General features: G+C 42.5%; 13 non-coding genes across 13 annotated transcripts; all 13 read right to left on the reverse strand.

The window, feature by feature from the left end:
- Nucleotides 1-5,992: 5,992 nt before the first annotated feature.
- On the reverse strand, nt 5,993-6,065 carry trnav-uac (transfer RNA valine (anticodon UAC)). Its single transcript has one exon. It is a non-coding gene; the product is annotated as a tRNA-Val (tRNA).
- A 1,118-nt stretch (nt 6,066-7,183) lies between these two features.
- On the reverse strand, nt 7,184-7,256 carry trnav-uac (transfer RNA valine (anticodon UAC)). Its single transcript has one exon. It is a non-coding gene; the product is annotated as a tRNA-Val (tRNA).
- Nucleotides 7,257-9,565: 2,309 nt separating this feature from the next.
- Nucleotides 9,566-9,638, reverse strand: trnav-cac (transfer RNA valine (anticodon CAC)). Its single transcript has one exon. It is a non-coding gene; the product is annotated as a tRNA-Val (tRNA).
- A 513-nt stretch (nt 9,639-10,151) lies between these two features.
- On the reverse strand, nt 10,152-10,224 carry trnav-aac (transfer RNA valine (anticodon AAC)). Its single transcript has one exon. It is a non-coding gene; the product is annotated as a tRNA-Val (tRNA).
- Nucleotides 10,225-11,398: 1,174 nt separating this feature from the next.
- Nucleotides 11,399-11,471, reverse strand: trnav-aac (transfer RNA valine (anticodon AAC)). Its single transcript has one exon. It is a non-coding gene; the product is annotated as a tRNA-Val (tRNA).
- A 1,172-nt stretch (nt 11,472-12,643) lies between these two features.
- Nucleotides 12,644-12,716, reverse strand: trnav-aac (transfer RNA valine (anticodon AAC)). Its single transcript has one exon. It is a non-coding gene; the product is annotated as a tRNA-Val (tRNA).
- Nucleotides 12,717-13,890: 1,174 nt separating this feature from the next.
- On the reverse strand, nt 13,891-13,963 carry trnav-aac (transfer RNA valine (anticodon AAC)). Its single transcript has one exon. It is a non-coding gene; the product is annotated as a tRNA-Val (tRNA).
- A 1,174-nt stretch (nt 13,964-15,137) lies between these two features.
- Nucleotides 15,138-15,210, reverse strand: trnav-aac (transfer RNA valine (anticodon AAC)). Its single transcript has one exon. It is a non-coding gene; the product is annotated as a tRNA-Val (tRNA).
- Nucleotides 15,211-16,385: 1,175 nt separating this feature from the next.
- On the reverse strand, nt 16,386-16,459 carry trnav-aac (transfer RNA valine (anticodon AAC)). The gene has a single exon. It is a non-coding gene; the product is annotated as a tRNA-Val (tRNA).
- Nucleotides 16,460-17,632: 1,173 nt separating this feature from the next.
- On the reverse strand, nt 17,633-17,705 carry trnav-aac (transfer RNA valine (anticodon AAC)). The gene has a single exon. It is a non-coding gene; the product is annotated as a tRNA-Val (tRNA).
- A 588-nt stretch (nt 17,706-18,293) lies between these two features.
- On the reverse strand, nt 18,294-18,366 carry trnav-cac (transfer RNA valine (anticodon CAC)). The gene has a single exon. It is a non-coding gene; the product is annotated as a tRNA-Val (tRNA).
- A 513-nt stretch (nt 18,367-18,879) lies between these two features.
- Nucleotides 18,880-18,952, reverse strand: trnav-aac (transfer RNA valine (anticodon AAC)). The gene has a single exon. It is a non-coding gene; the product is annotated as a tRNA-Val (tRNA).
- Nucleotides 18,953-25,612: 6,660 nt separating this feature from the next.
- trnav-aac (transfer RNA valine (anticodon AAC)) lies at nt 25,613-25,685 on the reverse strand. Its single transcript has one exon. It is a non-coding gene; the product is annotated as a tRNA-Val (tRNA).
- Between the last annotated feature and the right edge of the window lie 338 nt (nt 25,686-26,023).

Here is a 26,023-nt window from a genome sequence, read left to right on the forward strand (position 1 = left end):
TTGCCGTTTTTTGGGGGACCTCCTCCGTGCGATCTGTATGAATGTGACCAGACTGACAGCTTCTCTGAGCCAGGCAAATTCATTTATCAGGGTCATTGTAATGGATATATCCAAATAAATGGCAATATAATCCAAGGTAAAACAAACAAAAATGTAGATTGTTTTCTGTCATTACAGCTGCTTGATGTGACGGCTAGTTTTTAATGGAAAACCACACAATACCCCATAATGACAAAGCGATAACATATAGTTTTTATTAATGAAAAAAATATAAAATAAAAAAAACTTATTTACATACGTTTTCAGACCCTTTGCTATGAGGCTGGAAATTGAGCTCAGGTCCATCCTGTTTCCATTGATCATCCTTAGATGTTTCTTCAACTTGATTGGAGTCCACCTGTGGTAAATTCAAATGATTGGTCATTTCTGCAGCATTGAAGGTACCCAAGAACACAGTGGTTTCCATCACTCTTACATGGCCCCACACGTCCCGCTAGGGGTACCCTCCCCCACTGCTCAACTGACACAGTGGCACACAGAACGCAAAAATATTCTTAGAAATATTTAACCTCCACACATTAACAAGTCCAATAGCTCAAATGAAAGATAAACACCCTGTTCATCTAGCCACCAAGTCAGATTTCTAAAATGTTTTACGGGGAAAACATAGCACATATTTATGTCAAACCACCACCAAAGATAGGCTAATTTACATAGCCATTTTGTAGAACAATAGATGCAATCACAAAAGCAGGATTAAAAGAAAAATAATTCACTAACCTTTTGAAAATCTTCATCAGATGACAGGAATAGGACATGTTATACAGTACATTTATGTTTTTTTCAATAATATGCTAATTATATCCATAAATCACGGTTTACATAGAAGGTCATGGCCAAAAAATGCTACAACAATGCCCGGAGAAATAATGATAACTCTGCCAGATAACAGAAATACACATCATAAACGTTGACTAAATATACATGTTCTACATATACTTAGAAAGATACACTTCTTCTTAATAAAACAGCTGTGTTACATTTATTTTTAACGTTACAGAATTCGTTCACTTGTCAATAATATGAGACGGCGCTCATAGATTAGCAATATGGCTTCGCTATTTCGGAGTCCACAGAAACACATAATAACCACATAAATCTTCCCTTACCTTAGCCGTTGTTCGATCAGAAGTCGTGGAAGAAGTCATACTTACCAAAACCAGCGTTTCCCTTTCAAATGTGTGTCTTTGGGTTATCAAACGAGACTAATTTCGGCTGAAAAGCACTCAAAAATCTATGGGTTGCGCATCGAAACTTCAAAATTACATATTATATGTCGACTAAACTGGTCAAACTAAGTTAAAATTCGAGCTAAAACATGTTTTAATCATATATAAAAGATATAAGCTCGAAAGGAGAAGCCTACGTCGTTTGGTGGATCTTGGAACAAAAGACAGAATTTGCAGACGCGCGCACGTATTATTGCGTGACCGGAGGGTTTCGCCCCGCCAAAGGGTGAGGGAGCGCGCAATCTTCACAATGACGCGCCCCATTGAAAGAGGACATCGCGCTGAAGAGATAGAAACTGTTTCCAGATCTGTAGCTGGTTGGGAAGGGTGGGGGCGATGACGTCAAAGTTGGGCCAACTTTTCTGATGACAGAAAGAGTTTGGAAGAATGGATGCCCTGTGAGTTCTGCTTTACATAGAGACATAATTTGAACGGTTTTAGAAGCTTTAGAGTGTTTTCTATTCAATAATATTTATTATATGCATATATTAGCAATTTTTTACAGATTTTTTGTCAGTTTACTATGGGCACGCATTTCTCCAACGGGGGCAGTATTCTGCCATAGCCTTAACATACCTTAAGGGAAGATTTCGGCAGGTGCCATATGGTTAGTGAGAAAGTCCATATTGGAAATGTACGGTCCCTTACTAGACGTCCGAAATCGTTTGTAAAATTTGCGGACGGCGTCGGGCCGAGCGGCAGGGCCGGACCTACCGGGAAGTCATCAAATGAACTTTGTCGGACATTCGGTTTCCGTTTTACAAAAATAATAAGATTTTGGTCATTTTGCCGCTGTCCCGGAAATTCCCACAAGAGGGCATAAGCAATCATATTGCTATTGGACAAAACATCACGATTCACGACGGGGCCTTATCTCGAAAACTGAAAATATTTCAAAGCCGAAACTCGGTGAGCGTAGGTTTGGCATAACGGGCAGTTGGCCCCGAACAAGATGGCGTCTAGGCCTCAACGGTTTTTGAGTTATGGCCATTTATCTGTGATTAAAGGCCCAAAATGAAAATAGATAAATTATTTTTCCACTTCACGTCAAAGTCAAGGAGCCTCCGGTGTCAATAAAAAAAAAACTGCCATTTATCTATCGTCATTTAAGAGAAATCGTACAACGACAGATTGGTGATGTTCACGGATAGGTGTTTTTTTTTTTCAACGGTTACAGATCCAGTTGCAGGGTGTTCTTACGAATCTTTTTAAAGTGTGCTGCGGAGCTCTGCGAGATTTCTGTGATTTTTTATGATTTTCTGAAATAACACACACTCCCTAAACCCTCCGTAAACAACTCAGTTCTTAACGTAAAGACTTAAAACTCAGGATTATGTAAAGGCATACCTCAATCAGGATATGAGTTTATTTATAGCTTCCTGTGCCAACCGGAAGTGCCTTAAATGGTGTCACAGTGGCATTTTCCAAGGGTTAAAAAGGTCAGATCTTTTCAAAACTTCATATGTGTGATTAGGCAACCCCCATAAACTGTAAGGCAGTCATTTCTCCCAACAGATGTCAAAGAAAAGCTCTCTCTCACACACACACACACAGAAGTACACACACAGCAAGGATGGAGTGACAAAGTGCGGTGCTTAAAGACACACAAAGCCTACAATTGCATTTCCATATTCTCTAGGCCGTGCCGAGTTCAACAAGATGCCCCGCTTGACCGTAGCTCGCTCGGTCTAAGCACAGCGACCATTAGAAAAGTAGGCCCAAAATGAAGGCTGGCCCTCAATGTCATTTGCTTTTGGGTGACAGTGAGAGAACCGTTAAGGTGAGAAGCACAATTCGACCTCAGGAACGTACCTGAGGTCCTCCCGATCCGTGCAAGCCTAACGTTGACCGTGTGGCATTAACCCTTAATAGTTAAAAGAAGGTGTTTACTTCAAAGAGTTTGCATTGACTTCTCTCCCCATAGGAATACATTGCCTGCACCCCTAAATTCAACCTGAAGCCTATGTGGGTTATGAATGCCTTATGAACCTGTCTTCTATGACAGTCCATCAGACCACTATGAGGTCTACCTGTGCCAATTCTAAGCTTCCTGAAGCAAACAGAAGTGGTTAAATTAACCCAAAAGGTGTTTTGATGTACACAACCTTCAAAGGTGAAAATGACTACATTCAACCCTGTGTAGATCGTAGATCAGTCAATTCTTAACTTAAAGACTTAAAACTCAGGATTCTTTAAGTTTCTATGTCAATCAAGACATGTGTTTACTTATAGCTTCCTGTGCCAACCGGAAGTGCCTTTAATTGGGTCACACTGTCTGTTTTGAAGGGTTAGAAAAGTCACATCTCTCCAAAACTTCATATGTGTGACTAGGTAACCCTCCTAAACTGTAAATCAGTCATTTCTCCCAGCAGATGTCAAAGAAAAGCTCTCACACACACACAGCAAGGATGGAGTGATAAAGTGCGGTGCTCAAAGACACAGAGAGCAGGCAATGGCATAAACATAATCTCTAGGCCGTGCCGAGTTCAACGAGATATCCCGCTTGACCGTAGCTCGCTCGGTCTAAGCGCAGCGACCATTAGAAAAGTAGGCCCAAAATGAAGCCTGCCCCACAACGTCATTTGCTTTTGGGTGACAGTGAGAGAACCGTTAGGGTGAGAAGCACAATTCGACCTCAGGTACGTTCCTAAGGTCCTCCCGATTCGTGCAAGCCTAACGTTGACCATGTGGTATTAACCCTTAATAGTTAAAAGAAGGTGTTTACTTCAAAGAGTTTGCATTGACTTCTCTCCTCATTGGAATACATTGCCTGCACCCCTAAATTCAACCTGAAGCCTATGTGGGTTATGAATGTCGTATGAACCTGTCTTCGATGACAGTCCATCAGGCCACTACGAGGTCTACCTGTGTTGATTCTAAGCTTCCTGGACCAACCGGAAGTGGTTAAAATCACCCTAAAAGTGTTTATCCATACCCTGCCTGCAGTTTGATAGACATAGTGCATTCAACCCTGTGTAAATCAGTCAATTCTTAACGTAAGGACTTAAAACTCAGGATTCTGTAAAAGCATACCCCAGTGAGGATATGTGTTGACTTATAGCTTCCTGTGCCAACCGGAAGTGCCATAATTGGTGTCTCTTGGGCTGTTTCGAGGGGTTAAAAAAGTCAGATCTTTCCAAAACTTCATATATGTGATTAGGCAACCCCCATGAACTATAAATCAGTCATTTTTCCCATTAAATTTCAAAGGAAAAATAAATCACACTAAAACACAACTTGGATGGAGGGACGTATTGGGGTGCGTAGAGACAGACAGTGACTGCAATAGTTAGCTTTGTTCGAGCTAAAAAAGAACCGTCAGACCTAGAGTTCCGAAACTTTAGAATCCTGTTCTAGACCTCCGGTCGATAGTGTGTGGTGAGTTAGGTGGCTCTAGAAGGTTCTCGGACCGAGAAACAGCCTCGTACATTTGCAATGATTTCCATTCATTTTGACTATTACAAAAATGACGACATTTAGAAAAGTCTCAGAGACGCAAGGCTAGGTGCATTGAAACCGGCTCGGCCCATAGAGACAGATCCCAACGTTTCTGTCCGATAGCTCATTCAAGGACCCCGTAGCAAGGCATGGGAAAAAGTTGATTTTCAGCACCAATTAGGGTTTTACTCGGGCACCGAAGGACCTATCGAGCCGAAACTCGGGATTCGGTGTCGCCTCACATAGGCCTACACATAATGTCCGACCTGGACCCGCAGCTAGAACGTAACTATGTGTTTTACGTTTTTATTATGTTTTAAACCGAAGGCGCTGTGAATTATGGGCCTGCTCTGACATATGTGATAGTTGGCTTCTAAATGAGTAGGAAAAAGTGGGTTTGGTGTCAATTGATATCAGTTTGGTGTCATAATGACATCTAATTGACTGATGGACACTGACTTGCTAGTTGACTTTTGTACATTTGCAATGTGTTTAAACAGAGAGGGACCATCACCAAAATGGCATTCTGAAATCAACACAAAAAATGGCATCACCATAGTCTCCAGACTGTGCCGAGTTCAACGAGATGCCCCGCTTTACCGTAGCTCGTTCTGAGTGCAGCGACCTTGAAAAAAAGAAGGCCCAAAATGCAGCCTGCCCCACAATGTCATTTGATTTTGGGTGGCAGTGAGAGAACCATTAGGGTGAGAAGCACAATTCGACCTCAGGTACGTTCCTGAGGTCCTCCCGATCCGTGCAAGCCTAACCTTGACTGTGTGGCATTAACCCTTAACAGTTAAAAGAAGGTGTTTACATCAAACCGTTTGCATTGACTTCTCTCCCCATAGGAATACATTGCCTGCACCTCTAAATTCAACCTGAAGCCTATGTGGGTTACAATGCTGCAGAAATGACCAATCATTTGAATTTACCACAGGTGGACTCCAATCAAGTTAAAGAAATATCTAAGGATGATCAATGGAAACAGGATGGACCTGAGCTCAATTTCCAGCCTCATAGCAAAGGGTCTGAAAACGTATGTAAATAAGTTTTTTTTTAAATATTTTTTTCATTAATAAAAACGATATGTTATCGCTTTGTCATTATGGGGTATTGTGTATAGTACCCATTAACAACTAGCGGTCACAGCAAGCAGCTGTAATGACAGAAAATAATCTAGGTAGACTGCAAGGTTTAGACAAAACTCAACTGTTTCAAACCAAATGCTAGCCTCTGGGCATTGGGAAATATTGAATATTACAAAATGTTTCCGCACGGTTTCGAACCGGGGACCTTTCGCATGTAAGGCGAATGTGATAACCACTACACTACGGAAACCTAATGTGTGGAAACCTAAGGGTATGACTGACTTTCGCGTGTGAGGCGAACGTGATAACCACTACACTACTGAAACTACAATACAAAAAGAGGAAGTCGTGGAAAATATTAGGAATGCCCACAAGTCTACCTCACATAATATCCCAAATTGAGTACCACAGAAAGAGCCATAATACCCATTAAAAACTAGCGGTCAAACAGGAAAATGGTTCCAATCGTTTTTCCACCATTCATATTCCCCACGGGGGATTTTAAAAACACTTGAAATAAGGGCTGTGTTTCTTGTCAGCTTACCCTGGCATGGTAAACTATTTGAATCATTATGGACCTCAGACCACACGTAGCAGGAATGTATTCAGAGCGCCCAAGCTAGCCACACATGCAGAGTGCGTTACGCGACTAAAAAAGGTATGTCTGAATAGCAAATATTGAGAAGTGCGAAGGAAAAGCATGAATTCCGAAATTGGGACCGAGTCCTAAGTGAATAGGCTTACTGTCCATTTTTTTAAAATATGTTTCCGCCAGGTCTCGAACCGGGGACCTTTCACGTGTTAAGCGAATGTGATAACCACTACACTACAGAAACCTCTCAGAACCTAATGAAATCAGAAATGACTTAGTCCATTAATTAAGCAATAAAGCTTGAGAAGCCGGGAATTATTGTGTGCCGCCGGCTCTTGGAAGAGGCTTGGTGGTTCAAAACTTCTTCCATTTAAGAGTGATGGAAGCCACTGTGTTCTTGGGTACCTTCAATGCTGCAGAAATGACCAATCATTTGAATTTACCACAGGTGGACTCCAATCAAGTTAAAGAAATATCTAAGGATGATCAATGGAAACAGGATGGACCTGAGCTCAATTTCCAGCCTCATAGCAAAGGGTCTGAAAACGTATGTAAATAAGTTTTTTTTTAAACATTTTTTTCATTAATAAAAACTATATGTTATCGCTTTGTCATTATGGGGTATTGTGTATAGTACCCATTAACAACTAGCGGTCACAGCAAGCAGCTGTAATGACAGAAAATAATCTAGGTAGACTGCAAGGTTTAGACAAAACTCAACTGTTTCAAACCAAATGCTAGCCTCTGGGCATTGGGAAATATTGAATATTACAATATGTTTCTGCACGGTTTCGAACCGGGGACCTTTCGCGTGTAAGGCGAATGTGATAACCACTACACTACGGAAACCTAATGTGTGGAAAACTAAGGGTGTGACTGACTTTCGCGTGTGAGGCGAACGTGATAACCACTACACTACTGAAACTACAATACAAAAAGAGGAAGTCGTGGAAAATATTAGGAATGCCCACAAGTCTACCTCACATAATATCCCAAATTGAGTACCACAGAAAGAGCCATAATACCCATTAAAAACTAGCGGTCAAACAGGAAAATGGTTCCAATCGTTTTTCCACCATTCATATTCCCCACGGGGGATTTTAAAAACACTTGAAATAAGGGCTGTGTTTCTTGTCAGCTTACCCTGGCATGGTAAACTATTTGAATCATTATGGACCTCAGACCACACGTAGCAGGAATGTATTCAGAGCGCCCAAGCTAGCCACACATGCAGAGTGCGTTACGCGACTAAAAAAGGTATGTCTGAATAGCAAATATTGAGAAGTGCGAAGGAAAAGCATGAATTCCGAAATTGGGACCGAGTCCTAAGTGAATAGGCTTACTGTCCAATTTTTAAAAATATGTTTCCGCCCAGTCTCGAACCGGGGACCTTTCACGTGTTAAGCGAACGTGATAAACACTACACTACAGAAACCTCTCAGAACCTAATTAAATCAGAAATGACTTAGTCCATTAATTAAGCAATAAAGCTTGAGAAGCCGGGAATTATTGTGTGCCGCCGGCTCTTGGAAGAGGCTTGGTGGTTCAAAACTTCTTCCATTTAAGAGTGATGGAAGCCACTGTGTTCTTGGGTACCTTCAATGCTGCAGAAATGACCAATCATTTGAATTTACCACAGGTGGACTCCAATCAAGTTAAAGAAATATCTAAGGATGATCAATGGAAACAGGATGGACCTGAGCTCAATTTCCAGCCTCATAGCAAAGGGTCTGAAAACGTATGTAAATAAGTTTTTTTTCAAAAAAAAAATTCATTATTAAAAACTATATGTTATCGCTTTGTCATTATGGGGTATTGTGTATAGTACCCATTAACAACTAGCGGTCACAGCAAGCAGCTGTAATGACAGAAAATAATCTAGGTAGACTGCAAGGTTTAGACAAAACTCAACTGTTTCAAACCAAATGCTAGCCTCTGGGCATTGGGAAATATTGAATATTACAAAATGTTTCCGCACGGTTTCGAACCGGGGACCTTTCCCGTGTGAGGCAAACGTGATAACCACTACACTACGGAAACCTAATGTGTGGAAAACTTAGGGTGTGACTGACTTTCGCGTGTGAGGCGAACGTGATAACCACTACAGTACTGAAACTACAAAACAAAAAGAGGAAGTCGTGGAAAATATTAGGAATGCCCACAAGTCTACCTCACATAATATCCCAAATTGAGTACCACAGAAAGAGCCATAATACCCATTAAAAACTAGCGGTCAAACAGGAAAATGGTTCCAATCGTTTTTCCACCATTCATATTCCCCACGGGGGATTTTAAAAACACTTGAAATAAGGGCTGTGTTTCTTGTCAGCTTACCCTGGCATGGTAAACTATTTGAATCATTATGGACCTCAGACCACACGTAGCAGGAATGTATTCAGAGCGCCCAAGCTAGCCACACATGCAGAGTGCGTTACGCGACTAAAAAAGGTATGTCTGAATAGCAAATATTGAGAAGTGCGAAGGAAAAGCATGAATTCCGAAATTGGGACCGAGTCCTAAGTGAATAGGCTTACTGTCCAATTTTTTTAAATATGTTTCCGCACGGTCTCGAACAGGGGACCTTTCACGTGTTAAGCGAACGTGATAACCACTACACTACAGAAACCTCTCAGAACCTAATGAAATCAGAAATGACTTAGTCCATTAATTAAGCAATAAAGCTTGAGAAGCCGGGAATTATTGTGTGCCGCCGGCTCTTGGAAGAGGCTTGGTGGTTCAAAACTTCTTCCATTTAAGAGTGATGGAAGCCACTGTGTTCTTGGGTACCTTCAATGCTGCAGAAATGACCAATCATTTGAATTTACCACAGGTGGACTCCAATCAAGTTAAAGAAATATCTAAGGATGATCAATGGAAACAGGATGGACCTGAGCTCAATTTCCAGCCTCATAGCAAAGGGTCTGAAAACGTATGTAAATAAGTTTTTTTTTAAATATTTTTTTCATTAATAAAAACTATATGTTATCGCTTTGTCATTATGGGGTATTGTGTATAGTACCCATTAACAACTAGCGGTCACAGCAAGCAGCTGTAATGACAGAAAATTATCTAGGTAGACTGCAAGGTTTAGACAAAACTCAACTGTTTCAAACCAAATGCTAGCCTCTGGGCATTGGGAAATATTGAATATTACAAAATGTTTCCGCACGGTTTCGAACCGGGGACCTTTCGCGTGTGAGGCGAATGTGATAACCACTACACTACGGAAACCTAATGTGTGGAAAACTAAGGGTGTGACTGACTTTCTCGTGTGAGGAGAACGTTAGAACCACTACACTACTGAAACTACAATACAAAAAGAGGAAGTCGTGGAAAATATTAGGAATGCCCACAAGTCTACCTCACATAATATCCCAAATTGAGTACCACAGAAAGAGCCATAATACCCATTAAAAACTAGCGGTCAAACAGGAAAATGGTTCCAATCGATTTTCCACCATTCATATTCCCCACGGGGAATTTTAAAAACACTGGAAATAAGGGCTGTGTTTCTTGTCAACTTACCCTGGCATGGTAAACTATTTGAATCATTATGGACCTCAGACCACACGTAGCAGGAATGTATTCAGAGTGCCCAAGTTAGCCACACATGCAGAGTGCGTTACGCGACTAAAAAAGGTATGTCTGAATAGCAAATATTGAGAAGTGCGAAGGAAAAGCATGAATTCCGAAATTGGGACCGAGTCCTAAGTGAATAGGCTTACTGTCCAATTTTTTAAAATATGTTTCCGCCCGGTCTCGAACCGGGGACCTTTCGCGTGTTAAGCAAACATGATAACCACTACACTACGGAAACCTAATGAGTGGAATTCAAAGGGTGTGACTGACTTTGGCTGGGTGGGACATTTATCGCTCTCAGAACCTAATGAAATCAGAAATTACTTAGTCCGTTAATTAAGCAATAAGGCTTGAGAAGACGGGAATTATTGTGTGCCGCCGGCTCTTGGAAGAGGCTTGGTGGTTCAAAACTTCTTCCATTTAAGAGTGATGGAAGCCACTGTGTTCTTGGGTACCTTCAATGCTGCAGAAATGACCAATCATTTGAATTTACCAAAGGTGGACTCCAATCAAGTTGAAGAAACATCTAAGGATGATCAATGGAAACAGGATGAACCTGAGCTCAATTTCCAGCCTCATAGCAAAGGGTCTGAAAACGTATGTATATAAGTTTTTTTTTAAATATTTTTTTCATTAATAAAAACTATATGTTATCGCTTTGTCATTATGGGGTATTCTGTATAGTACCCATTAACAACTAGCGGTCACAGCAAGCAGCTGTAATGACAGAAAATAATCTAGGTAGACTGCAAGGTTTAGACAAAACTCAACTGTTTCAAACCAAATGCTAGCCTCTGGGCATTGGGAAATATTGAATATTACAAAATGTTTCCGCACGGTTTCGAACCGGGGACCTTTCGCGTGTGAGGCAAATGTGATAACCACTACACTACGGAAACCTAATGTGTGGAAAACTAAGGGTGTGACTGACTTTCGCGTGTGAGGCGAACGTGATAACCACTACACTACTGAAACTACAATACAAAAAGAGGAAGTCGTGGAAAATATTAGGAATGCCCACAAGTCTACCTCACATAATATCCCAAATTCAGTACCACAGAAAGAGCCATAATACCCATTAAAAACTAGCGGTCAAACAGGAAAATGGTTCCAATCGTTTTTCCACCATTCATATTCCCCACGGGGGATTTTAAAAACACTTGAAATAAGGGCTGTGTTTCTTGTCAGCTTACCCTGGCATGGTAAACTATTTGAATCATTATGGACCTCAGACCACACGTAGCAGGAATGTATTCAGAGCGCCCAAGCTAGCCACACATGCAGAGTGCGTTACGCGACTAAAAAAGGTATGTCTGAATAGCAAATATTGAGAAGTGCGAAGGAAAAGCATGAATTCCGAAATTGGGACCGAGTCCTAAGTGAATAGGCTTACTGTCCAATTTTTTAAAATATGTTTCCGCCCGGTCTCGAACCGGGGACCTTTCGCGTGTTAAGCAAACGTGATAACCACTACACTACGGAAACCTAATGAGTGGAATTCAAAGGGTGTGACTGACTTTGGCTGGGTGGGACATTTATCGCTCTCAGAACCTAATGAAATCAGAAATTACTTAGTCCATTAATTAAGCAATAAGGATTGAGAAGACGGGAATTATTGTGTGCCGCCGGCTCTTGGAAGAGGCTTGGTGGTTCAAAACTTCTTCCATTTAAGAGTGATGGAAGCCACTGTGTTCTTGGGTACCTTCAATGCTGCAGAAATGACCAATCATTTGAATTTACCACAGGTGGACTCCAATCAAGTTAAAGAAATATCTAAGGATGATCAATGGAAACAGGATGGACCTGAGCTCAATTTCCAGCCTCATAGCAAAGGGTCTGGAAACGTATGTAAATAAGTTTTTTTTTAAATATTTTTTTCATTAATAAAAACTATATGTTATTGCTTTGTCATTATGGGGTATTGTGTATAGTACCCATTAAAAACTAGCGGTCACATCAAGCAGCTGTAATGACAGAAAATAATCTAGGTAGACTGCAAGGTTTAGACAAAACTCAACTGTTTCAAACCAAATGCTAGCCTCTGAGCATTGAGAAATATTGAATATTACAAAATGTTTCCCCGCGGTTTCGAACCGGGGACCTTTCGCGTGTGAGGCGAATGTGATAACCACTACACTACGGAAACCTAATGTGTGGAAAACTAAGGGTGTGACTGACTTTCGCGTGTGAGGCGAACGTGATAACCACTACACTACTGAAACTACAATACAAAAAGAGGAAGTCGTGGAAAATATTAGGAATGCCCACAAGTCTACCTCACATAATATCCCAAATTGAGTACCACAGAAAGAGCCATAATACCCATTAAAAACTAGCGGTCAAACAGGAAAATGGTTCCAATCGTTTTCCACCATTCATATTCCCCACGGGGGATTTTAAAAACACTTGAAATAAGGGCTGTGTTTCTTGTCAGCTTACCCTGGCATGGTAAACTATTTGAATCATTATGGACCTCAGACCACACGTAGCAGGAATGTATTCAGAGCGCCCAAGCTAGCCACACATGCAGAGTGCGTTACGCGACTAAAAAAGTATGTCTGAATAGCAAATATTGAGAAGTGCGAAGGAAAAGCATGAATTCCGAAATTGGGACCGAGTCCTAAGTGAATAGGCTTAATGCCCAATTTTTTTAAATAAGTTTCCGCCCGGTCTCGAACCGGGGACCTTTCGCGTGTTAAGCGAACGTGATAACCACTACACTACAGAAACCTAATGAGTGGAATTCAAAGGGTGTGACTGACTTTGGCTGGGTGGGACATTTATCGCTCTCAGAACGTAATGAAATCAGAAATTACTTAGTCCATTAATTAAGCAATAAGGCTTGAGAAGCCGGGAATTATTGTGTGCCACCGGCTCTTGGAAGAGGCTTGGTGGTTCAAAACTTCTTCCATTTAAGAGTGATGGAAGCCACTGTGTTCTTGGGTACCTTCAATGCTGCAGAAATGACCAATCATTTGAATTTACCAAAGGTGGACTCCAATCAAGTTGAAGAAACATCTAAGGATGATCAATGGAAACAGGATGAACCTGAGCTCAATTTCCAGCCTCATAGCAAAGGGTCTGAAAACGTATGTATATAAGTTTTTTTTTAAATATTTTTTTCATTAATAAAAACTATATGTTATCGCTTTGTCATTATGGGGTATTCTGTATAGTACCCATTAACAACTAGCGGTCACAGCAAGCAGCTGTAATGACAGAAAATAATCTAGGTAGACTGCAAGGTTTAGACAAAACTCAACTGTTTCAAACCAAATGCTAGCCTCTGGGCATTGGAAAATATTGAATATTACAAAATGTTTCCGCACGGTTTCGAACCGGGGACCTTTCGCGTGTGAGGCAAATGTGATAACCACTACACTACAGAAACCTAATGTGTGGAAAACTAAGGGTGTGACTGACTTTCGCGTGTGAGGCGAACGTGATAACCACTACACTACCGAAACTACAATACAAAAAGAGGAAGTCGTGGAAAATATTAGGAATGCCCACAAGTCTACCTCACATAATATCCCAAATTCAGTACCACAGAAAGAGCCATAATACCCATTAAAAACTAGCGGTCAAACAGGAAAATGGTTCCAATCGTTTTTCCACCATTCATATTCCCCACGGGGGATTTTAAAAACACTTGAAATAAGGGCTGTGTTTCTTGTCAGCTTACCCTGGCATGGTAAACTATTTGAATCATTATGGACCTCAGACCACACGTAGCAGGAATGTATTCAGAGCGCCCAAGCTAGCCACACATGCAGAGTGCGTTACGCGACTAAAAAAGGTATGTCTGAATAGCAAATATTGAGAAGTGCGAAGGAAAAGCATGAATTCCGAAATTGGGACCGAGTCCTAAGTGAATAGGCTTACTGTCCAATTTTTTAAAATATGTTTCCGCCCGGTCTCGAACCGGGGACCTTTCGCGTGTTAAGCAAACGTGATAACCACTACACTACGGAAACCTAATGAGTGGAATTCAAAGGGTGTGACTGACTTTGGCTGGGTGGGACATTTATCGCTCTCAGAACCTAATGAAATCAGAAATTACTTAGTCCATTAATTAAGCAATAAGGATTGAGAAGACGGGAATTATTGTGTGCCGCCGGCTCTTGGAAGAGGCTTGGTGGTTCAAAACTTCTTCCATTTAAGAGTGATGGAAGCCACTGTGTTCTTGGGTACCTTCAATGCTGCAGAAATGACCAATCATTTGAATTTACCACAGGTGGACTCCAATCAAGTTAAAGAAATATCTAAGGATGATCAATGGAAACAGGATGGACCTGAGCTCAATTTCCAGCCTCATAGCAAAGGGTCTGAAAACGTATGTATATAAGTTTTTTTTTAAATATTTTTTTCATTAATAAAAACTATATGTTATCGCTTTGTCATTATGGGGTATTCTGTATAGTACCCATTAACAACTAGCGGTCACAGCAAGCAGCTGTAATGACAGAAAATAATCTAGGTAGACTGCAAGGTTTAGACAAAACTCAACTGTTTCAAACCAAATGCTAGCCTCTGGGCATTGGAAAATATTGAATATTACAAAATGTTTCCGCACGGTTTCGAACCGGGGACCTTTCGCGTGTGAGGCAAATGTGATAACCACTACACTACAGAAACCTAATGTGTGGAAAACTAAGGGTGTGACTGACTTTCGCGTGTGAGGCGAACGTGATAACCACTACACTACCGAAACTACAATACAAAAAGAGGAAGTCGTGGAAAATATTAGGAATGCCCACAAGTCTACCTCACATAATATCCCAAATTCAGTACCACAGAAAGAGCCATAATACCCATTAAAAACTAGCGGTCAAACAGGAAAATGGTTCCAATCGTTTTTCCACCATTCATATTCCCCACGGGGGATTTTAAAAACACTTGAAATAAGGGCTGTGTTTCTTGTCAGCTTACCCTGGCATGGTAAACTATTTGAATCATTATGGACCTCAGACCACACGTAGCAGGAATGTATTCAGAGCGCCCAAGCTAGCCACACATGCAGAGTGCGTTACGTGACTAAAAAAGGTATGTCTGAATAGCAAATATTGAGAAGTGCGAAGGAAAAGCATGAATTCCGAAATTGGGACCGAGTCCTAAGTGAATAGGCTTACTGTCCAATTTTTTTAAATATGTTTCCGCCCGGTCTCGAACCGGGGACCTTTCGCGTGTTAAGCGAACGTGATAACCACTACACTACGGAAACCTAATGAGTGGAATTCAAAGGGTGTGACTGACTTTGGCTGGGTGGGACATTTATCGCTCTCAGAACCTAATGAAATCAGAAATTACTTAGTCCATTAATTAAGCAATAAGGCTTGAGAAGACGGGAATTATTGTGTCCCGCCGGCTCTTGGAAGAGGCTTGGTGGTTCAAAACTTCTTCCATTTAAGAGTGATGGAAGCCACTGTGTTCTTGGGTACCTTCAATGCTGCAGAAATGACCAATCATTTGAATTTACCAAAGGTGGACTCCAATCAAGTTGAAGAAACATCTAAGGATGATCAATGGAAACAGGATGAACCTGAGCTCAATTTCCAGCCTCATAGCAAAGGGTCTGAAAACGTATGTATATAAGTTTTTTTTTAAATATTTTTTTCATTAATAAAAACTATATGTTATCGCTTTGTCATTATGGGGTATTCTGTATAGTACCCATTAACAACTAGCGGTCACATCAAGCAGCTGTAATGACAGAAAATAATCTAGGTAGACTGCAAGGTTTAGACAAAACTCAACTGTTTCAAACCAAATGCTAGCCTCTGGGCATTGGGAAATATTGAATATTACAAAATGTTTCCGCACGGTTTCGAACCGGGGACCTTTCGCGTGTGAGGCGAAATGTGATAACCACTACACTACGGAAACCTAATGTGTGGAAAACTAAGGGTGTGACTGACTTTCGCGTGTGAGGCGAACGTGATAACCACTACACTACTGAAACTACAATACAAAAAGAGGAAGTCGTGGAAAATATTAGGAATGCCCACAAGTCTACCTCACATAATATCCCAAATTGAGTACCACAGAAAGAGCCATAATACCCATTAAAAACTAGCGGTCAAACAGGAAAATGGTTCCAATCGTTTTTCCACCATTCATATTCCCCACGGGGGATTTTAAAAACACTTGAAATAAGGGCTGTGTTTCTTGTCAGCTTACCCTGGCATGGTAAACTATTTGAATCATTATGGACCTCAGACCACACGTAGCAGGAATGTATTCAGAGCGCCCAAGCTAGCCACACATGCAGAGTGCGTTACGCGACTAAAAAAGGTATGTCTGAATAGCAAATATTGAGAAGTGCGAAGGAAAAGCATGAATTCCGAAATTGGGACCGAGTCCTAAGTGAATAGGCTTACTGTCCAATTTTTTTAAATATGTTTCCGCCCGGTCTCGAACCGGGGACCTTTCGCGTGTTAAGCGAACGTGATAACCACTACACTACAGGAAACCTAATGAGTGGAATTCAAAGGGTGTGACTGACTTTGGCTGGGTGGGACATTTATCGCTCTCAGAACCTAATGAAATCAGAAATTACTTAGTCCATTAATTAAGCAATAAGGCTTGAGAAGCCGGGAATTATTGTGTGCCGCCGGCTCTTGGAAGAGGCTTGGTGGTTCAAAACTTCTTCCATTTAAGAGTGATGGAAGCCACTGTGTTCTTGGGTACCTTCAATGCTGCAGAAATGACCAATCATTTGAATTTACCACAGGTGGACTCCAATCAAGTTAAAGAAATATCTAAGGATGATCAATGGAAACAGGATGGACCTGAGCTCAATTTCCAGCCTCATAGCAAAGGGTCTGAAAACGTATGTAAATAAGTTTTTTTTTAAATATTTTTTTCATTAATAAAAACTATATGTTATCGCTTTGTCATTATGGGGTATTGTGTATAGTACCCATTAAAAACTAGCGGTCACATCAAGCAGCTGTAATGACAGAAAATAATCTAGGTAGACTGCAAGGTTTAGACAAAACTCAACTGTTTCAAACCAAATGCTAGCCTCTGGGCATTGGGAAATATTGAATATTACAAAATTTTCCGCACGGTTTCGAACCGGGGACCTTTCGCGTGTGAGGCGAACTTGATAACCACTACACTACGGAAACCTAATGTGTGGAAAACTAAGGGTGTGACTGACTTTCGCGTGTGAGGCGAACGTGATAACCACTACACTACTGAAACTACAATACAAAAAGAGGAAGTCGTGGAAAATATTAGGAATGCCCACAAGTCTACCTCACATAATATCCCAAATTGAGTACCACAGAAAGAGCCATAATACCCATTAAAAACTAGCGGTCAAACAGGAAAATGGTTCCAATCGTTTTTCCACCATTCATATTCCCCACGGGGGATTTTAAAAACACTTGAAATAAGGGCTGTGTTTCTTGTCAGCTTACCCTGGCATGGTAAACTATTTGAATCATTATGGACCTCAGACCACACGTAGCAGGAATGTATTCAGAGCGCCCAAGCTAGCCACACATGCAGAGTGCGTTACGCGACTAAAAAAGGTATGTCTGAATAGCAAATATTGAGAAGTGCGAAGGAAAAGCATGAATTCCGAAATTGGGACCGAGTCCTAAGTGAATAGGCTTACTGTCCAATTTTTTAAAATATGTTTCCGCCCGGTCTCGAACCGGGGACCTTTCGCGTGTTAAGCGAACGTGATAACCACTACACTACGGAAACCTAATGAGTGGAATTCAAAGGGTGTGACTGACTTTGGCTGGGTGGGACATTTATCGCTCTCAGAACCTAATGAAATCAGAAATTACTTAGTCCATTAATTAAGCAATAAGGCTTGAGAAGCCGGGAATTATTGTGTGCCGCCGGCTCTTGGAAGAGGCTTGGTGGTTCAAAACTTCTTCCATTTAAGAGTGATGGAAGCCACTGTGTTCTTGGGTACCTTCAATGCTGCAGAAATGACCAATCATTTGAATTTACCACAGGTGGACTCCAATCAAGTTAAAGAAATATCTAAGGATGATCAATGGAAACAGGATGGACCTGAGCTCAATTTCCAGCCTCATAGCAAAGGGTCTGAAAACGTATGTAAATACGTTTTTTTTTAAATATTTTTTTCATTAATAAAAACTATATGTTATCGCTTTGTCATTATGGGGTATTGTGTATAGTACCCATTAAAAACTAGCGGTCACATCAAGCAGCTGTAATGACAGAAAATAATCTCGGTAGACTGCAAGGTTTAGACAAAACTCAACTGTTTCAAAACAAATGCTAGCCTCTGGGCATTGGGAAATATTGAATATTACAAAATGTTTCCGCACGGTTTCGAACCGGGGACCTTTTGCGTGTGAGGCGAACGTGATAACCACTACACTACGGAAACCTAATGTGTGGAAAACTAAGGGTGTGACTGACTTTCGCGTGTGAGGCGAACGTGATAACCACTACACTACTGAAACTACAATACAAAAAGAGGAAGTCGTGGAAAATATTAGGAATGCCCACAAGTCTACCTCACATAATATCCCAAATTGAGTACCACAGAAAGAGCCATAATACCCATTAAAAACTAGCGGTCAAACAGGAAAATGGTTCCAATCGTTTTTCTACCATTCATATTCCCCACGGGGGATTTTAAAAACACTTGAAATAAGGGCTGTGTTTCTTGTCAGCTTACCCTGGCATGGTAAACTATTTGAATCATTATGGACCTCAGACCACACGTAGCAGGAATGTATTCAGAGCGCCCAAGCTAGCCACACATGCAGAGTGCGTTACGCGACTAAAAAAGGTATGTCTGAATAGCAAATATTGAGAAGTGCGAAGGAAAAGCATGAATTCCGAAATTGGGACAGAGTCCTAAGTGAATAGGCTTACTGTCCAATTTTTTAAAATATGTTTCCGCCCGGTCTCGAACCGGGGACCTTTCGCGTGTTAAGCGAACGTGATAACCACTACACTACAGAAACCTAATGAGTGGAATTCAAAGGGTGTGACTGACTTTGGCTGGGTGGGACATTTATCGCTCTCAGAAGGTAATGAAATCAGAAATTACTTAGTCCATTAATTAAGCAATAAGGCTTGAGAAGCCGGGAATTATTGTGTGCCGCCGGCTCTTGGAAGAGGCTTGGTGGTTCAAAACTTCTTCCATTTAAGAGTGATGGAAGCCACTGTGTTCTTGGGTACCTTCAATGCTGCAGAAATGACCAATCATTTGAATTTACCACAGGTGGACTCCAATCAAGTTAAAGAAATATCTAAGGATGATCAATGGAAACAGGATGGACCTGAGCTCAATTTCCAGCCTCATAGCAAAGGGTCTGAAAACGTATGTAAATAAGTTTTTTTTTAAATATTTTTTTCATTAATAAAAACTATATGTTATCGCTTTGTCATTTTTTTATTTATTTTTTATTTCACCTTTATTTAACCAGGTAGGCTAGTTGAGAACAAGTTCTCATTTGCAACTGCGACCTGGCCAAGATAAAGCATAGCAGTGTGAGCAGACAACAAAGAGTTACACATGGAGTAAACAATTAACAAGTCAATAACACAGTAGAAACCAAAGGGGGAGTCTATATACAATGTGTGCAAAAGGCATGAGGAGGTAGGCAAATAATTACAATTTTGCAGATTAACACTGGAGTGATGAATGATCAGATGGTCATGTACAGGTAGAGATATTGGTGTGCAAAAGAGCAGAAAAGTAAATAAATAAAAACAGTATGGGGATGAGGTAGGTGAGAAAGGGTGGGCTATTTACCAATAGACTATGTACAGCTGCAGCGATCGGTTAGCCGCTCAGATAGCTGATGTTTGAAGTTGGTGAGGGAGATAAAAGTCTCCAACTTCAGCGATTTTTGCAATTCGTTCCAGTCACAGGCAGCAGAGTACTGGAACGAAAGGCGGCCAAATGAGGTGTTGGCTTTAGGGATGATCAGTGAGATACACCTGCTGGAGCGCGTGCTACGGATGGGTGTTGCCATCGTGACCAGTGAGCTGAGATAAGGCGGAGCTTTACCTAGCATGGACTTGTAGATGACCTGGAGCCAGTGGGTCTGGCGACGAATATGTAGCGAGGGCCAGCCGACTAGAGCATACAAGTCGCAGTGGTGGGTGGTATAAGGTGCTTTAGTGACGAAACGGATGGCACTGTGATAGACTGCATCCAGTTTGCTGAGTAGAGTGTTGGAAGCCATTTTGTAGATGACATCGCCGAAGTCGAGGATCGGTAGGATAGTCAGTTTTACTAGGGTAAGCTTGGCGGCGTGAGTGAAGGAGGCTTTGTTGCGGAATAGAAAGCCGACTCTTGATTTGATTTTCGATTGGAGATGTTTGATATGAGTCTGGAAGGAGAGTTTGCAGTCTAGCCAGACAGCTAGGTACTTATAGACGTCCACATATTCTAGGTCGGAACCATCCAGGGTGGTGATGCTAGTCGGGCATGCGGGTGCAGGCAGCGACCGGTTGAAAAGCATGCATTTGGTTTTACTAGCGTTTAAGAGCAGTTGGAGGCCACGGAAGGAGTGTTGTATGGCATTGAAGCTTGTTTGGAGGTTAGATAGCACAGTGTCCAAAGACGGGCCGAAGGTATATAGAATGGTGTCGTCTGCATAGAGGTGGATCAGGGAATCGCCCGCAGCAAGAGCAACATCATTGATATACAGAGAGAAAAGAGTCGGCCCGAGAATTGAACCCTGTGGCACCCCCATAGAGACTGCCAGAGGACCAGACAGCATGCCCTCCGATTTGACGCACTGAACTCTGTCTGCAAAGTAATTGGTGAACCAGGCAAGGCAGTCATCCGAAAAACCGAGGCTCCTGAGTCTGCCGATAAGAATATGGTGATTGACAGAGTCGGAAGCCTTGGCAAGGTCGATGAAGACGGCTGCACAGTACTGTCTTTTATCGATGGCGGTTATGATATCGTTGAGTACCTTGAGTGTGGCTGAGGTGCACCCATGACCGGCTCGGAAACCAGATTGCACAGCGGAGAAGGTGCGGTGGGATTCGAGATGGTCAGTGACCTGTTTGTTGACTTGGCTTTCGAAGACCTTAGATAGGCAGGGCAGGATGGATATAGGTCTGTAACAGTTTGGGTCCAGGGTGTCTCCCCCTTTGAAGAGGGGGATGACTGCGGCAGCTTTCCAATCCTTGGGGATCTCAGACGATATGAAAGAGAGGTTGAACAGGCTAGTAATTGGGGTTGCGACAATGGTGGCTGATAGTTTCAGAAATAGAGGGTCCAGATTCTCAAGCCCAGCTGATTTGTACGGGTCCAGGTTTTGCAGCTCTTTCAGAACATCTGCTATCTGGATTTGGTTAAAGGAGAACCTGGAGAGGCTTGGGCGAGGAGCTGCGGGGGGGGCGGAGCTGTTGGCCGAGGTTGAAGTAGCCAGGCGGAAGGCATGGCCAGCCGTTGAGAAATGCTTATTGAAGTTTTCGATAATCATGGATTTATCAGTGGTGACCGTGTTACCTAGCCTCAGTGCAGTGGGCAGCTGGGAGGAGGTGCTCTTGTTCTCCATGGACTTCACGGTGTCCCAGAACTTTTTGGAGTTGGAGCTACAGGATGCAAACTTCTGCCTGAAGAAGCTGGCCTTAGCTTTCCTGACTGACAGCGTGTATTGGTTCCGGACTTCCCTGAACAGTTGCATATCACGGGGACTATTCGATGCTATTGCAGTCCGCCACAGGATGTTTTTGTGCTGGTCGAGGGCCGTCAGGTCTGGGGTGAACCAAGGGCTGTATCTGTTCTTAGTTCTGCATTTTTTGAACGGAGCATGCTTATCTAAAATGGTGAGGAAGTTACTTTTAAAGAATGACCAGGCATCCTCAACTGACGGGATGAGGTCGATGTCCTTCCAGGATACCCGGGCCAGGTCGATTAGAAAGGCCTGCTCACAGAAGTGTTTTAGGGAGCGTTTGACAGTGATGAGGGGTGGTCGTTTGACTGCGGCTCCGTAGCGGATACAGGCAATGAGGCAGTGATCGCTGAGATCCTGGTTGAAGACAGCGGAGGTGTATTTGGAGGGCCAGTTGGTCAGGATGACGTCTATGAGGGTTCCCTTGTTTACAGAGTTAGGGTTGTACCTGGTGGGTTCCTTGATGATTTGTGTGAGATTGAGGGCATCTAGCTTAGATTGTAGGACTGGCGAGGTGTTAAGCATATCCCAGTTTAGGTCACCTAACAGAACAAACTCTGAAGCTAGATGGGGGGCGATCAATTCACAAATGGTGTCCAGGGCACAGCTGGGAGCTGAGGGGGGTCGGTAGCAGGCGGCAACCGTGAGAGACTTATTTCTGGAGAGAGTAATTTTCAAAATTAGTAGTTCGAACTGTTTGGGTATGGACCTGGAAAGTATGACATTACTTTGCAGGCTATCTCTGCAGTAAACTGCAACTCCGCCCCCTTTGGCAGTTCTATCTTGACGGAAGATGTTATAGTTGGGTATGGAAATCTCTGAATTTTTGGTGGCCTTCCTGAGCCAGGATTCAGACACAGCAAGGACATCAGGGTTAGCAGAGTGTGCTAAAGCAGTGAGTAAAACAAACTTAGGGAGGAGGCTTCTGATGTTGACATGCATGAAACCAAGGCTTTTTCGATCACAGAAGTCAACAAATGAGGGTGCCTGGGGACATGCAGGGCCTGGGTTTACCTCCACATCACCCGCGGAACAGAGAAGGAGTAGTATGAGGGTGCGGCTAAAGGCTATCAAAACTGGTCGCCTAGAGCGTTGGGGACAGAGAATAAGAGGAGCAGGTTTCTGGGCATGGTAGAATATATTCAGGGCATAATGCGCAGACAGGGGTATGTGGGGTGCGGGTACAGCGGAGGTAAGCCCAGGCACTGGGTGATGATGAGGGAGGTTGTATCTCTGGACATGCTGGTAGTAATGGGTGAGGTCACCGCATGTGTGGGAGGTGGGACAAAGGAGTTATCAGGGGCGTGAAGAGTGGAACTAGGGGCTCCATTGTGAACTAAAACAATGATAACTAACCTGAACAACAGTATACAAGGCATATTGACATTTGAGAGAGACATACAGCGAGGCATACAGTAATCACAGGTGTTGAATTGGGAAAGCTAGCTAAAACAGTAGGTGAGACAACAGCTAATCAGCTAGCACAACAACAGCAGGTAAAATGGCGTAGACTAGGCAACGGGGCCAACAGATAGAACAAACAAGCAGAATGGAGTACCGTGATTAATGGACAGTCCAGCGTGCATCAGCTATGTAGCCAAGAGATCAGTGTCCAGGGGGCAGCGGTGGATGGGCAGGGAAGCTGGCCTGGCGAGTGTTATCCAGGTTAACAAAAGACTAACAATGACTAAATAGCTTGTAGCTAGTTAGCTGGTTAGCTTCTGGAGGTTCTTGAGTGTGTTCTAAAAATAAATAAAAAATAATAGCGATTCCGTATCACATTGGGTGAGGCAGGTTTCCGGAAGGTATAAACAAATTAAAAGTCAAAAGAGATAAAAAGTAAATATGGGTCCGGTGAGCGTTTGAGACGCGGCGATTCAGGCGGTTAGCAGGCCTGTGCTAACAAGCTAACAGTTTGTAGGCCCGGGCTAGACAAGGTAGCAGTTAGCGGGCCGGAGCTGGACAAGCTAGCAGTTAGCAGGCCGAATTAGCAAGCAGGGAGATAGCGAGGGCTAGAGAGTTAGCCTTTGGGGGACGTCGCGATGGGGTGAGTCTGTTTATTCCTCTTCATGCGATGACATCGGTAGACCGGTCGTGGGCCCGGGTATTGTAGCTCAGGAGTAGCACAGGTGCTACGGCCGGGCTAGCTTCAAGCTAAGTGGGTGGAAACGCTAGCCAGGAGTAATCCGAGGTTGCGGTTTAGCTAGATAGCTAGTTGCTGAAAAATCCAGCTGAAAGATGTTCCGTTTGCGGTAGGAATCCGGGGATGAAAAATAAATAGGTCCGTTGTGCTCTGGTTAAAGTCGCGTTGTACGAACAGGCGAGAGCTTTCCGAACTACAGGTTAGCTGATGACCGGTTAGCTGGAGACCGCTAGCATACCCGCTGGTTAGCTGGCTAGCTTCAGTTGAGGGGTCCCGAAGTAAATATAAATACTTTAGGAAAAATAGCTACATTGGGTGAGTCGGGTTGCAGGAGAGTATTTGGAAGTTTAGGGTTTAGCAAAATGTTTTCAAAGAGATATGTGGAGAAAATATGTTAAAAAAAGAAAAACGATATATACAGGGACACGACAGGACAGGACGACCTACTGCTACGCCATCTTGGGCTAATTACGGGGTATTATGGGGTATTGTGTATAGTACCCATTAAAAACTAGTGGTCACATCAAGCAGCTGTAATGACAGAAAATAATCTACATTTTAGTTTGTTTTACCTTGGATTATATTGCCATTTATTTGGATATATCCATTACAATGACCCTGATAAATGAATTTGCCTGGCTCAGAGAAGCTGTCAGTCTGGTCACATTCATACAGATCGCACGGAGGAGGTCCCCCAAAAAACGGCAACATTGATCCACAGGTCGGAGAGGTAGACAGCAAGGTTTAGACAAACCTCAACTGTTTCAAACCAAATGTTAGCCCTGGGCATTGGGAAATATTGAATATTACAAAATGCTTCCGCCCAGTTTCGAACCGGGGACCTTTCGGGTGTGAGGCAAACGTGATAACCACTACACTACGGAAACCTAATGAGTGGAATTCAAAGGGTGTGGCTGATTTTGGCTGGGTGGGACATTTATCGCTCTCAGAACCTAATGAAATCAGAAATTACTTAGTCCATTAATTAAGCAATAAGGCTTGAGAAGCCTGGAATTATTGTGTGCCGCCGTCTCTTGGAAGAGGCTTGGTGGTTCAAAACTTCTTCCATTTAAGAGTGATGGAAGCCACTGTGTTCTTGGGTACCTTCAATGCTGCAGAAATGACCAATCATTTGAATTTACCACAGGTGGACTCCAATCAAGTTAAAGAAATATCTAAGGATGATCAATGGAAACAGGATGGACCTGAGCTCAATTTCCAGCCTCATAGCAAGGAAATATTGAAAATTACCAAATGTTTCCGCACGGTTTCGAACCGGGGACCTTTCGTGTGTGAGGCGAACGTGATAACCACTACACTACAGAAACCTAATGTGTGGAAAACTAAGGGTGTGACTGACTTTCGCGTGTGAGGCGAATGTGATAACCACTACACTACTGAAACTACAATACAAAAAGAGTAAGTCGTGGAAAATATTAGGAATGCCCACAAGTCTACCTCACATAATATCCCAAATTGAGTACCACAGAAAGAGCCATAATACCCATTAAAAACTAGCGGTCAAACAGGAAAATGGTTCCAATCGTTTTTCCACCATTCATATTCCCCACGGGGGATTTTAAAAACACTTGAAATAAGGGCTGTGTTTCTTGTCAGCTTACCCTGGCATGGTAAACTATTTGAATCATTATGGACCTCAGACCACACGTAGCAGGAATGTTTTCAGAGCGCCCAAGCTAGCCACACATGCAGAGTGCGTTACGCGACTAAAAAAGGTATGTCTGAATAGCAAATATTGAGAAGTGTGAAGGAAAAGCATGAATTCCGAAATTGGGACCGAGTCCTAAGTGAATAGGCTTACTGTCCAATTTTTTAAAATATGTTTCCACCCGGTCTCGAACCGGGGACCTTTCGCATGTTAAGCGAACGTGATAACCACTACACTACAGAAACCTAATGAGTGGGATTCAAAGGGTGTGACTGACTTTGGCTGGGTGGGACATTTATCGCTCTCAGAACCTAATGAAATCAGAAATTACTTAGTCCATTAATTAAGCAATAAGGCTTGAGAAGCCGGGAATTATTGTGTGCCGCCGGCTCTTGGAAGAGGCTTGGTGGTTCAAAACTTCTTCCATTTAAGAGTGATGGAAGCCACTGTGTTCTTGGGTACCTTCAATGCTGCAGAAATGACCAATCATTTGAATTTACCACAGGTGGACTCCAATCAAGTTAAAGAAATATCTAAGGATGATCAATGGAAACAGGATGGACCTGAGCTCAATTTCCAGCCT

This window comes from Oncorhynchus kisutch, unplaced genomic scaffold, assembly GCF_002021735.2.
Source record: "Oncorhynchus kisutch isolate 150728-3 unplaced genomic scaffold, Okis_V2 scaffold3947, whole genome shotgun sequence".
In the NCBI taxonomy this organism is placed as follows: domain Eukaryota; kingdom Metazoa; phylum Chordata; class Actinopteri; order Salmoniformes; family Salmonidae; genus Oncorhynchus; species Oncorhynchus kisutch.